This window comes from Gossypium hirsutum, chromosome A10 (assembly GCF_007990345.1).
Source record: "Gossypium hirsutum isolate 1008001.06 chromosome A10, Gossypium_hirsutum_v2.1, whole genome shotgun sequence".
NCBI classification, from domain to species: domain Eukaryota; kingdom Viridiplantae; phylum Streptophyta; class Magnoliopsida; order Malvales; family Malvaceae; genus Gossypium; species Gossypium hirsutum.
In genome coordinates this window covers 85,748,316-85,762,376 of record NC_053433.1, presented here as the reverse complement: position 1 = coordinate 85,762,376, position 14,061 = coordinate 85,748,316, and the positions used below count along the sequence as shown (strand labels likewise).

Genomic DNA, 14,061 nt, shown 5'->3' with positions numbered 1-14,061 from the left:
ATGCTTGTGGTTTTAGGTAAAGTGATGCATAATTGAAAATGACCATATTGATGATTTGAGAATGTTAATTTGGTATGAAATGGAATGGCTTATTTGATACATATGTGTCTTGTGGTTGATGGTATGGAAATAACATGAATTAGGCTTGGTTGAGATTGGTTTGAAAGTCTATTTATGTCATGTTATGTGCCATTCGGATTCTATAGGTAAATGCAAATTTGGGTGAGAATGATGGCTTGGTAAATAGCCTATTTTTGTCCACACGTGCAGAGACACGGGCGTGTGTCTCATCCGTGTGTGACACACGGTCAGGTGACACAGCTGTGTGTCCCTTGGTGTTTAATTAGAAATCAAGTCAGTATGCTCCATACGGCCCAGCACACGGGCGTGTGGTTTGGCCGTGTGGCATAAGTGAATATACCCTACAGGTTTGGCACAGCCTAGCACATGGCTTGCCACACGGGTGTGTGTGACCATTTCGACGGGTACACAGACAGGTCACACGAGCGTGTGGTTGACCATGTGACCCAAGTCAAAGAGTTACACGGGGTCAGACATGAACTGGGACACGGCCATGTGATCCCATTTCGAATGTCCACATGGCCTATGACACGGGCGTGTCTCACACGGCCGGGCCACATAGGCGTGTGTCCCCTGTAAATTGTAAAATTTTCTAAGTGTTTCAAAATTTTTTTGAATTATCGGTTTAGTCCCGAACCACTTCTAAACATGTTTTGGGCCTTATAGGCTCGTATTAGGATGATATGAATGATTATGATTGATTTATATTTGGATTGATAATTGTATGAGAAATGTATGTTTGTTTGTGAAATAAGTCTAGTAATGCTCCGTAACCCTATTCCGACGATAGATACGGGTTAAGGGTGTTACACTCAACCTTCTTTAGGCTCTTTCAAGATATCATTTCTTAATGAAGAGTCACTATCAACTCGATCCACGTCTACGTTTGATATACTCACTTCCTTTTGAAATTGTGATTACCTCCGAGATTTATATTTTCTAAATTTGGTTTAATTGCATTTCTTCAAACTCCTTAAAGTTTATATATATATATATTTCTCATTATATTACTTCATATTGGACCTTCATTACATATCTCAACCTCAGTTGCCTCAATTTGACACAAATACACCCCAACCTTTTGGCTACAACCAATTTCAGCATTGTGATTCTCATCTTTATCTTCATCAAACATTTTTTGAATATTAATACCAACTTATTGGAAAATATATTTTTTTAATGTTTATATGGTAAAAAATTTAACCCTTATGAGTAGTCTTAGGAACTCAGTACTTTGTTAGTAAAGGAATGAATCTCACATCACTTAGGTACAAAAGGCTAAAGGGTCATAAGTTTATATAAAAACTTATACCCAGCATTGCTTAGAAAAACAAGGATAGTGGGATCTTAGGTCTATATAAAGACTTATGTTGTAAATATTATTTGCACCAAACCAAATATTGAATTTTCTATTTAGTTTCTTCTAATTCATTCTTTATTTTCTTATTTTGAAGTGTTAGAAGGTGTAGCTAAATATTAGTTTAGTGATGCGATGGGTGTGGTGTTCTAAAAAAATGAGGGCTTTATTGAAAGGAATGACAAGGATGATATAGGCAAATGGATTAACATGTTTTATGTAAAGATGCAATGCTAAATGCTTTGACATATACAAATGAAGAATTAGCAATATTTGATTTGATTAATTAGGTTTAAGGTACTATATAATTGCTTTACATCGGGTTTGAATAAGGAAATTATGACTAATTGCAGGTTTGAGCAAAATTGAAAAGATAAATTTTGAGAATTATTATATTTAAATTTAACTATAGATTATAATTTTAATAGTATATTTAATCATACATTTTTTATACTTAAAAAAGTACTCTTTATCAACAAGTGTTGGTGTAGTGGTAAGGCAGATTACACTCCCAAAAAGAGAGCCTAAGTTCGAACATCAAAGATAACTTTGTTAGAAGAAACAAACCACAAATTCTAAAAGAATTTACTTTCATAGACCTTAAAATTGGCATAAAGGATACATTGATCATACAAAAAATTTTGTTTGAAGCTCTTAACAGTTCTTTAAAGAATGACATGATGGTTAATGTGAAAATGATGATGTGGAAGATAAGTGTAATTTTCTATTAAAGACTTAATTGATTCTTTATAATTATTTTACTATATTTTTTTAACATTTAAGTCAAAAACATAATTTTTTTGAAACTTTTTTAAAAATGCTAATAAAACTCTACAAAGTTCTTTTAAAAAACTTTAAAAAATACTAAAAAAACTTTAAAAAATACTAAAAAATCTATATAAAATTTTCAAATAGTATGTAAAAGACTTTAATTTCTAAAGAAAATAGATTTTAAAAATTTTAGCCCAAGTAAAAAGTGATTTATTTGGCTAAATGGTACATCTGTAAATGTTTTAGAAGTTTTTTAGGTGTTTCACATATGTTAACTTGTGTAGTAAAACTAATCCTAAGTTATTTTCTCTGAAGGCACAACTAAATAAATCAATATAATGCCATATCTCATATTTAAAGAAATTATCAAGTCTTTTTTACCAAATCAACTATGGTTCCAATTAATAGTATAATGCCACATATGAAAAGAAAAATACTTACGTGACATTATATTATGGCAAAATTGTAAAAAGTGGTTTTCCAGTCTCACCCTTAAGCATTTTTCCTTTGATGTCACTCACATTGTTGCAACTTCTTTTCAAATTAACCCAAATTTAATAGAAAAATTGATGTGATTGTCAGTCAACTAACGATCAACAACTTTGTTGATCTGGGCTAACAGTTTACTATTGATTGTGCTAATGTGCTATAACACATCATTGATGATGTGATTTTCTAGGTTAAATTTTTTAAAAAAATAAAAAAATAATTGTATTTTTAAAGGGTAAATTAATAAAAATAGTCATTTTTATTTATCTCAGATTACATTTTAGTTACTTATATTTGAAATGTTACGTTTTAGTCACTTAAGTTATCGTTTTGTTACTAAGTGGTTACTCTACCGTTAAGCTCTGTTTCTTCCTATTAGTGGTCCTACGTGACAATCCAAATGGGTTTTAAATGTCAACTTGGATGTGCTACATGGCAGTCCAAATTAATTTTATTTAATTAAAAATTTATTTTCATCTCAATAACTATACATCTAAGTTGGCATTTAAAACCTATTTGGACTGTCACGTAAGACTGTCGTTAGGGAGGTAATAGAGTTTAACGGTAGAGTGACCACTTCGTAATAAAACGATAACGTAAGTGACTAAAACGTAATATTTCAAATATAAGTGACTATTTTTGTAATTTACCCCTTTTTTAAAAAAATTAATAAAATAAAAACTCTTTAAAAAAAAATATTGTCACCACACTCGTCTTCATCGGCTAATTTCTAAGCAAACTTGAAATAACAGAAATTATGTGTGATTGTAGATTTATGTCATAACACCCATTTAAGCAAAACAAAACTGAACCAAAGCTAACATCCAAGGAAACTTGAATCAACACCCAAACACCATTCATCTCAATGTTTCCACAAGCCATACGTAGAACCTAGACCACCCTAATTAACCAAAAACCCCAATACCCAAAGTTGCAAAACCAAATAACTAGAGTAGTCAAAAGTTGTAAAAAAAGGGGGACTTGTTGGCTTGACGATCCCTACGATGGGAAGGTAGAGAAGGATGTGAAGAACAACATAGTTGAGATAGAAGCTTATCCAACGGTAGAGGAGGGAGATCGGAAGTGGGTTATGCTGAATCTCTCCCGATAGATTTAAGTTTTACAAGTGCTCATTTGGAGAAAGTGAAGTTAGAAATGTGTAGGACCAAATTTAAAACAAACCCAAATATAAAAACACCTATTAAAACCCAACACAAACCCAAAGCCCAACAGATTACCCAAAACCTAACCCACATCTCTCAACCCAATACACAAAACATAGAGCCAACCCAACACCCTAGCAGCAGAAGGAAATCGGCGCCGCAAGCTTCGAGTCCAAGCAGAGTACGACGCGCGCCAACCTTCCGAATCGTGCTCTACTTCATGCCACGCTCCCACGCCTCCGAGATATCTGCAAGGGCAAACAACAGTAGAAGATTTTCATTTTATTTCTAGGCTATAAAAAGCCATTGAAAACACTGTAATGGGAGGTTTTTTTTTGGGATTTTTTCTTTTCGATTTTTTTCACAGACTACAGCAGAGAATACACATACGCAAGTGATAGCAATAAAAGAGATCAAAAACTCAGAAGGTTGTTTTTTTATTCTTCCTAGTTTCGCATTTTTCCCTTTTTGTCTTTTTTTCTTTGCTTTGCAAATTGTTTTTTAAAATAAATATCAGAAGTAACGGGGCTTACCTGGGTTCGCCGTGGATCGGCGCCAGAGGCGATGGCATAGAAGAGCCGATGACCCTCTATTTGCGGCGCTTCGGGTTGAAATCCTAGTAGAGATTTTGGGGGGGGGGGCGTGTTATTTTCTTTCTCTAAAAAATGGCAGAGTAAATGAATTCAGTGGCTTTTGTCTTTTAATGGGCAAATGAAAGAGCACCGTTTGGTGCTGGTCCCACACACTTTGATACAAAAGGGGGAATTTTTGCGTTGAGTCCCTCCCCTTTTGTGCCAATGGTCAATTGGGCCCTGTTTATGCTTCCTTGATTATTTAAATTCATCCTTAGAATTTGCGTGTTATTCCAATTTAGTCCACGTCTATGTGCAGCGCTTTGGGATTTGGGGAATTTGCATTTTTGGTTTCTCCCTGTTTGTGCGTGTCTAGTTCAAGTCCTTGATTTTGTTTTAATAATTCGATTTGTTTAAAACTATCCTCTAGACTTTGTTTTTGTTTCAATGGAGTTTTTTATTATTTTAAAATTTTGTATGAGTTTACATTTAAATAGCTCTTATGTGTTATTATACATATATAATTTACGATAAAATCAGCTCTGTGTCAAATAGATTATTGCTTTCATATTATTCTATATAAATGTTCTCTTTATATTTATTATATATATATTTTTTTCCTCTTAAATTTATTATACGTTTTTCCTTTTTTTTAGTTGATTCATGTACAATTGGGTTCTTTGGGATCCTATTTTGATTGTATATTTTGTTTGTTTTAAATACCTCTATTTTTTTTATATTATTTATGTTTAATCTTTTATGCATGTATATTTTTTCTTTCCCTTTATTTTTTTATTTTGCTACAATTCAAGCTTTCATTCAAATTATTTACTTTGTGATATTTATTTAAAATTCATTTGTACATTACTATATGATATATCATTTCTTTTTTTTCCTTGTTTATTCTTTTAAATTCTTACATCTATTACCTATTTAAAATTTTCTTATAGTTTATATAGTTATATTTCTAAATTTTCTTTTTCCTATTATTTATTTTATTTTATTTTAAAAAACCTTATTATATTTTATTTGTGTGATTTATTTGAGATTTCTTTTAAAATTGATTTCTTATTCATAAACCCTGGGATATAAATGGTGGTACTTTCATAATATATGATGTGCTGTTATTGCATGTATTCTAAGTTGTTTCTTTGCATGTCCCTATTTAGATTATTCATGAGATGTTATTGCTGCGTGTTTTATTCCTTATGTTACCAAGTTTTTTTAAATAAATACATTTAATTTATTTATTCCATTTCATTTGAAACTTTAAACAATGTAATGTTTGGTATTTAAAGAATTCAAAGGATCGTGAGCTAACGTACTGGGTTTCGCTTTCTTTGTCTGCTTTAAATATTCGAATATCCTTTTAAAGCTAAAAACGCACGTTTTAAAGGCAATATCACATTTGAGGGTAAAAAATATTGTGTCCTAACGTACTGGATGTAATATTTTACCTCAAGGTGAGATGGTCTTTAATACACATTTGACCCACCTAAATGTTTTAAAAGCCAATAAAAAGAGGATCGCGTTTTGAACTCTGTCCAAATCTTTAATTTTCGACATTAAGACACTAAATAATTAATCAAGTACCAATTTTGGGCGTGTCGAGGGTGCTAATCCTTCCTCGTACGTAACTGACTCCTGAACCGGTTTTCTATTTTCACAGACCAAAATCGTTGTTTTGAAAAATTTATTTATTTATTAAAAACGACCGTGTTTTGAGGTGATCCAATCACACCCTATTAAAAACGATTGGTGGCGACTCCCAACTTTTTGTTTTCAAAAGTCGATTTCCCGTTTTCAAAAAAAGGGATTCGATAAAATGGAACGAGGGTGCCAAGAAAAGCAAATCTGGAAATGTGTTAAGTTGCCTCCGGCGACGACATGGGGGCGGTTCACACAACGGTCAGTCGTCGTTTTCTGGGCTTGAGGGGCTGCACTTTCTTTTTTGTTTGAATGAGTTTATAATGATCTGTGAGAAAATGATAAAAGAGAGAGGCTATGGCTGAAAGGGAAATTAAGTAAACCAATACTTTTAATAAAATTTTGACACTTTTATCATACTCTTTATTAATTTTTTCATAATTTTTATAAAGTTTTCAACAAATTTTGAACTTGTAATAAATTTTCTAAATTTTTGTTACTTTTATCATAATTTTTTTTATATAAATTTTACACACATATGTTTACTTTTTTTTTATAAATTTTCTATTTTTTAATTTTTTATAAAAATTTAACTTCAAAATGTCACATCATCAATGATGTATTATGTGATATTAACACAAGCAACAATAAACCATCACGCAAGATCAACAAAGCTATTAACCTTGACTAACGACCACGTCAACTTTTCAATTAAAATTGAGTTAATTTGAAAAGAATTGCAACGATGTGGGTGACATCGAAAAAAAAACCGAAAAAACCCACAAATGTTAATGGTGATTTTTGCAATTATGTCTTATATTTATTGATTAGGGACCATAACTAATATGGTAGGAAGAATCTATTTAATAATTTTTCCGTATTGTAATTATGCCTTATATTTTAGGGACCATAGTTGATATGATAAGAAAGATCTATCTAAAAACTTTTTTATATTTATAATCTGAAAACATGTTTTACATTGGATCTTAGTTAGTTTCACTAAAGCAAAATTTTAATTTATTTTCTTTGGATGTAATAGTTAAATTAGTAATATTGTGTAAAGAGATTTTGGTAAATGTAAATTAAAAATGTGTTGATCGATATTTTATGATTAATGTATCATATAGTACACGAGTTCAGTTTTAAAGTTTAATATAGTATTTAAATCAAATGACACTATATGACTCAATGAATGTTCGATATATATATGTTTTAGGGGGAAAAAGGTACTTAATTGGGACAAAAAAAAATTAGTTACTAGGTTGGAGCAAAAAAACCTTCAAAGTATCAAATTGAAAAAAATCTAAGTATCAAATTGAAAAAAATCTAAGTATCAAAGTGAACATTGAAATAAAACATAAGTATCAAATAGTATATAACCCATTTTTATTCAATTTATTGATTTTTTTAATCTTTCTAATGTTAAATGTTTTAAAATATTGTACAGCTTGAAATTTTATAGATGTTTATAATTTTTATTATAACATTTTAGAACTTAACATTTTTAATTTTTTAATATTTTTTTCCTTAAATACTAAAAAGTATTTATAAAATAATTAAAAAATAATTAAACCCTTACTCATAAGCCACATCCATTTGTCCTGCCACTACTTTTTATATTAACCATCTGCCAAGTCATCATTTAATGTATCATGAGATATTTAAAAAAATGTTAAGGGTTAATTAATTGTTATTTATTTTATTTAGATTAGTGAAGGTAAATTTTGAAGTGACAGGATGATTTTTGAATTTGAAGTGAATTTTTTTAAAAAAGTGGAGATAAAGTGAGAAAAAATTATTTTATGGACTTTTTTTATCATATTATTTATAATTCTTTTAAATTAAAATAAAATATATTATATTTTTTTTACATCGTATATACATTTGGATTAAACATTCATATCATCACCTTTTCTTAATCTATTAAAAATTTAAAGAAATTAGGGTTGATTTTGGTTTATTATAACTGGTGGAGCAAGAAGATATCGGCGATGAATTTATTTGAAGTGATTGACAAATGTAAACTATCTTTTAATCTCCAAATTGCGTCTTTGTTTCTGTTTTAAGTTTGTGATTCAATGTTGATCTAATATTTCTTTTTGAAATTAGCATTTAATTTGTTGTGAAAATTTTTGAATAATTTCTATTGTTTACGCTTTTTCCATATCAGCTTGTACGCTTTTTACAGTACAAACAAATTATAAAACTCAACAAAGTTGTATATTCACTTAATCTATCAAAAATTAAAAACAAATTATAAAAACGCATCAAAGTTTTACCTCTCCATAGTAATTTTTTTTTATGTTCTAAACAAAATTAAACAAAATTATTTTTCTATTATCTTCAGGGGCGAAGCTAGAAAAAAATTTTTGGGGGGCCGAAGGAAATTTTAATTTTTTATAGTCTATATATTTATAATTTTTAAAAGATTAAATTAAATTTTTATAATTTTAGGGGGGCCAAAGTACAATTTTACCTTTACTAATTTAAAATTTTAAAAAAATCTAAAGGGCGTAAATGAAAATTTCCCATTTTAGGGGGGCCGGGGCCCATGCCTGCCCCCTGATTTCGCCCCTGATTATCTTCTCTACTTGTATTGAATTTGGCATTATTTGTTCACTTTAGTTTAACTCTGCTAATTTTTTATTCGTTAACCATATTACTTTTGCTTTCCAAGGTTTTATTCTTTAGAATACAACTAAGTATTTTTAGTGATTAAAATAAATGGTTTTTAATTTTTTTTCATACAACTATGAAATATTTATTGAATTTAGTTCATAATAATTTTTATATTTTGTTAGTATATATTTGATGATTAATTTAAAAAATATGCTTCTATTAATTTGAGTGATTTGTAAATTTTTTTTTAGATTTTATAATTGTTGTTTTGGTTAATTTAAATGTAAAAATCTGTTAATTATTTTTAAGATTATAATAGGAAATTGATTTTTTTTTCTTGTTGATTTTTCATATTTCAAATTTCTTCCTATCCAGGTTGATTAGTTTTTTTTTTTAGATTTCCATGTGAATTTTTCTTTTTCTTTTTTTTTAATTTTTTACATTTTTGCACAATATCTTGGTGAAGGATAAATTATTCTATGAACCCTCCTTATCACATCAACCATGCTTTCTATTGATTATAGAGTAATTTGAATTTTTTTTTAGATTCTATAATTGTTTTATATAATTATATGATTAATTTGATGAAAGCATTGTAACACCCCAAACCCGGCCTAGACGTTATGGCCGAATCCGGAGATGTCACAGAGAATGGGTTTAGAAAACAGTGTCGTTACATAAAATCATCTTAGTTTATTAACTCATATACTTTATAACCATTTTCGAAAACATTAATTAATTGATTTATTTGCCAAAACTTTTGTTTCGGCGAAAGTTTAACAAGCCCGTTTCATCTTAGAAATCCGATTCATGTTTTTAGAAAAATCTCTTTTTGCATAAAAACCGTTGTTTTCATAAAATATTTTAACAATCCATGCAGATTATAAACATTCCAAAAATCAACCGTTAGAAATCATAAAGTCCAGAGAGTCCTAGAAATTACAAACTCTCGAATGAAAACGAAATCATAAGTAAAGCCATAATCTGCCAAGTTTAAATTGTTTACGGTTGAATGATCATCGCTGAGTCTCTGTCGCTCCAATCCGCCTAAGTCTATAGATTACCTGAACAGAACAGACAAACAAATGTGAGTTTTCATAAACTTAGTGTGTAACCCAACAGAATTAAGCATGCAAACATACAGATACAGAATCGGGCTCATGCCCTTTTTAGATACAGTAAATAGAATCAGATATACAGATCAGACATACAAAATCCTACCCCCATCCTCTACACACCAACTCCGACCATCCCAACACACCATGTGGGGTTAAAAGCACCCATCCATCCCTGCACACCATATTGTACCATTACGACACATGTCAGATAATGTGCAGCCAAGCTGCCAGAATATAGGTGATGATCGTCGTATAGAAAACTTCCTCTTCATATACAAATCCCACCCCAAAATCATATATGGAAACAGATACAAAATAACATACTAGACATGTTCAACATGCTTATGTACAGATATCAGATATACAGATAGCAGAATAGACAGTCATGCATAGTAATGTTCTACTTAGAGCATACTACCATAATATCAAATCACATATAATTAGGGTTTGGTTAGCCCTTACCGACCTTACGGTAGGACTATAGTCGATCGGAACAACCCATGCGACCCTAAGGAAAATTTCAGAAATGTGGGCCCACATGTCCAGATTGCCCTTGCCCATGTGGCCCACACGGCCTGGCCCAAAAATCCACACGCCTATGTGGGCCCACATGGTCAACTTGGCCTAGCTCGTGTGGCTCACATGGCCACACTCTAGCCACCACACAGTCATGTCTTGCGCACAGCCATGCCTTCGTCAACCACACAGCTGTGTCTCGCACACAGCCACCCACACGGCCGACCATAAGCCCATGTGGCGTCGATAGTGGCCATTATCTTCTTTCGCCAAAAATTCAGTTTTTCACATTTTAGGAACACATCTGGGTCATTTTTTTGCAGCGAAGTAATCTCGAGACTCCTGAACCTAAGAACAACACCAAAAACCCGTTCAATTTTGGTTATTACAGCCAATCTAACCAAAAACCCCCAAACGACACACTCGAAAAACAACTTCAAATGAAGGTTCGATCACTTACCAAAATGGAAACGATAGCTTGAACACGTTACGCGCTGAAAGACACGTTTTGAACCTCTTAAGCAACACCTAAACAAGAAATCACCACGTTACCAAACCCGAAATCGATTCCCATTAGCTTAAAACTTCAAGAAAACTTACTTACTACGGATAGAACAGAGTCTACAGCACCCAACCACGGTGATTTGAAAAATAGAAAAGAGAACAGAAATAAAAAAAAGATTGAAATAAAAAAGAAAAGCTTAGAAGAGGGAAAATTTGGAGAAGAAACGTCAAAGATGAGCAGAATTTCGGCAAGAGAGAGAAAATAAACAAAATAAAAATTAAATCTTAATATTTTGACAATATCCACTAAATCATAACCCTCATTATCCACTAAATCACATCCACTTCAGATTCCTAACTCCACCCAAACTTCATCGCATAACAGAGCAAAAATAATACCCACGTTCGCACAGGATTCGAACACAGGACCTCAAACACTCTAACTCCCTTATCACTTGAACCAGCAGGCTCATTCTGATATGGATTTATAGGCAATTTAATATAAGGCCACTGAACAAGGATAAGGTTTGGATCCAAAAATAACAAAATTGACAGAAGTGGGACCTGAACCCAAGACCTCACACGCACTTAGAACACTTAACCGCTAGAGCAGATACACATTTGAGTCCGATATTTACAGAAGCAAAAACAAATTTATCAGGATGTTACAGGCATGTTCCATAACATGGATGAGGAAAATTCTCAAACCGCTACTTACTTTGAAAAGACAAAAATTTATAATACTAATTTGAAAGGACTTGTGGTAAATGGTGAAGATGAACCTTATAATTTGTATATAGATTATGGCCATTGTATTTGTTTTAGTGTTCAAAAAGAAAAATATATATATATTTCTAACACAAATATTATTCACACTAAAGATTTTTATTGTTCCAAACAAGGTTTCAAAGAATTTGAATTTGTTGCAGATACCAAATAACATAACAAAATAGAAACAAGAACTGGATGTTCGACAATGATTCACTTTACAGTACAAGATGACCAATGGAAAGTCACTCATTTTATTGTTGAGCATAATAATGAGTTAGAAATTCCTTTAAAAAGACATTTACTCAAGTCAACTCGATTAGTTTTGATAGCTAGAGCTAACGTCATTAATTCAATGGTTAGTGTTGGTATACGTCATACAAATGTTTACTCTTACATGTCAAAGGAAGTTAGTGCTAAAAATGTTGGGTTTACAAAACAAGATTGTTATAATTACATTAACAAACAGAAGATGATGATGATTGAAGTCAGAGATGGTCAAAGTTTACTTAACCATTTCAAGGTTAAAATAAGTGAAGATCTAATATTTTTTTTACATGGTTCAAGTGTATCAAGAAAATTGAATGACAAACTTTTTTCGAAGAGATGGTAGATCAAGAATTGATTATGGTTGCTTTTTAGATGTGGTTTTTGACACAACTTATCATAATAATAGATATAATCTAATATGTGCTCCCTTTGTGGGTATTAATCATCATCAACAAACAATAATGTTTGGATGTGCGTTTTTGTTAGATGAGACTGTTGCTTCATTTGCATGGTTGTTCAAGTCTTTATTGCAATCAATGGGTAATTAGTAACCAAAAACTATAATCACTAATCAGGATCATGCAATTAGCAAAGCAATTGGATAATTTTTTCCTAATTCATGTCACAGATTATGTTTATGGCACATTTCTAGGAATACCCATTCACATCTTGGTAATCTCAATGGAAATGTTGATTTTCATGCTCTATTTCATAAGTGCATGCAAGGTTGTGAATTTGAAACAAAATTTGAGGAGACTTGGAAAAGAAATGATAGATGATCATAATCTTCAGGATCATTCAAGGTGGAAAGGTTTTTACAAATGCCGTGAAAAATGGAGTACCACTTTTAGCATCGATATATTTTCTTTTCAAATTAAAATTTCTTAAAGGGCTGAGGTTTCGAATAACATTTGGCATGGTATTTCTAAAGCCACTACTTCTCTTACCAAATTTATTTTTGAATTTGAGAATATATGTAACACCTCTTACCCAGTTCAATTGTCGAACCCAAGTAATGAGATGCTACGAACAATTACTAAACAATTTTCATACAATTTATTAATCAAAATCTCAAATAGATATTAAATAATCACATATGAACATGTATAAATACGTTAATCAATCTATTTTAGGTAGATATTGAGTATACGAAAGCCTAAAAACAATTCCATAATGAACATGGATTAAATCGAATCAAAAATAAAAATGAAGGAAAAATCTGCATACATGGGCCACATGGTCGTATCCTCTGGTCATGTGCGAAAGATTAGCACGTGTGTGATGAACCATACAATCGTTTTGCTAAACCGTTTATAAGAGTTGTGCCCGTGTAAGATAGGCCACATGGTCATGTGAGTGAGTCACATGGTCGTATGGATGGGTCACATGACCATGTGAGCAAACCGTGTAACTTTCTGTGCTTGTGTGCACCAAAATCACTTAAATTTTTATAGACCACATGGCCATGCCATAAGCCATGAGCTCGTGTATGGCACACGGTCGTGTGCTAGGATGTTTGTACCTGAAAAATGCCTTCCAAAATAAGTTATTCAACTATGAAACACTTATATCACAAGCTACCATTTAAGCCACATTTCAATATATTCAAAAGCATTTGATTCAAGTCAAAATCATCATTTAAAACAACCATCCTAAGTTTCTAACCAATATGATACAATGGGCACCTCAGTCAACAATTCAAAACTAGCCAAATGACCACATTCATTCATGCCAATATACCTTCAATTACACCTCAAATAATCAAGCCATACATGTATATATTCAACCATTCAACAATCACATGTTTAAGTATTAAACTTACCAAAACATTTCCTAAACATAACTTAAGCATATCATCGATCAAACCAAAACCAAGCATCAACCAAAACACCATGCCTAGCATGATATTTTTCTCAACTATGAAGACATTAAGCATATAACAGAAGCAACTTATCAAGTTATCAACCACATGACCATTGTCATCAAACTTATACATATTTACATAATCTTAAAAAGGCTAACAAGATACAAAATGACCATTATAAGCATTAAACATCCTAGGTACATGCCAAGATCAAAATGAACAATTCACCAACATTTGAGTTTGGGATTGTTGTTGGATGCTGAGTTGACAATCAATCTGATAAGTACCTAACCTGCGCACGGGAAAAATAAAACCATACATT

At 31.4% G+C, this 14,061-nt stretch overlaps 1 long non-coding RNA gene across 1 annotated transcript; it reads right to left on the bottom strand.

Annotated features, from left to right (window-relative positions):
• Window positions 1–3,444: 3,444 nt before the first annotated feature.
• LOC107896761 (uncharacterized) lies at window positions 3,445–5,144 on the bottom strand. The gene is made up of 2 exons (XR_001683879.2): window positions 4,395–5,144; window positions 3,445–4,109 (listed from the first exon to the last, which is right to left on the bottom strand). It is a non-coding gene; the product is annotated as an uncharacterized lncRNA (long non-coding RNA).
• Between the last annotated feature and the right edge of the window lie 8,917 nt (window positions 5,145–14,061).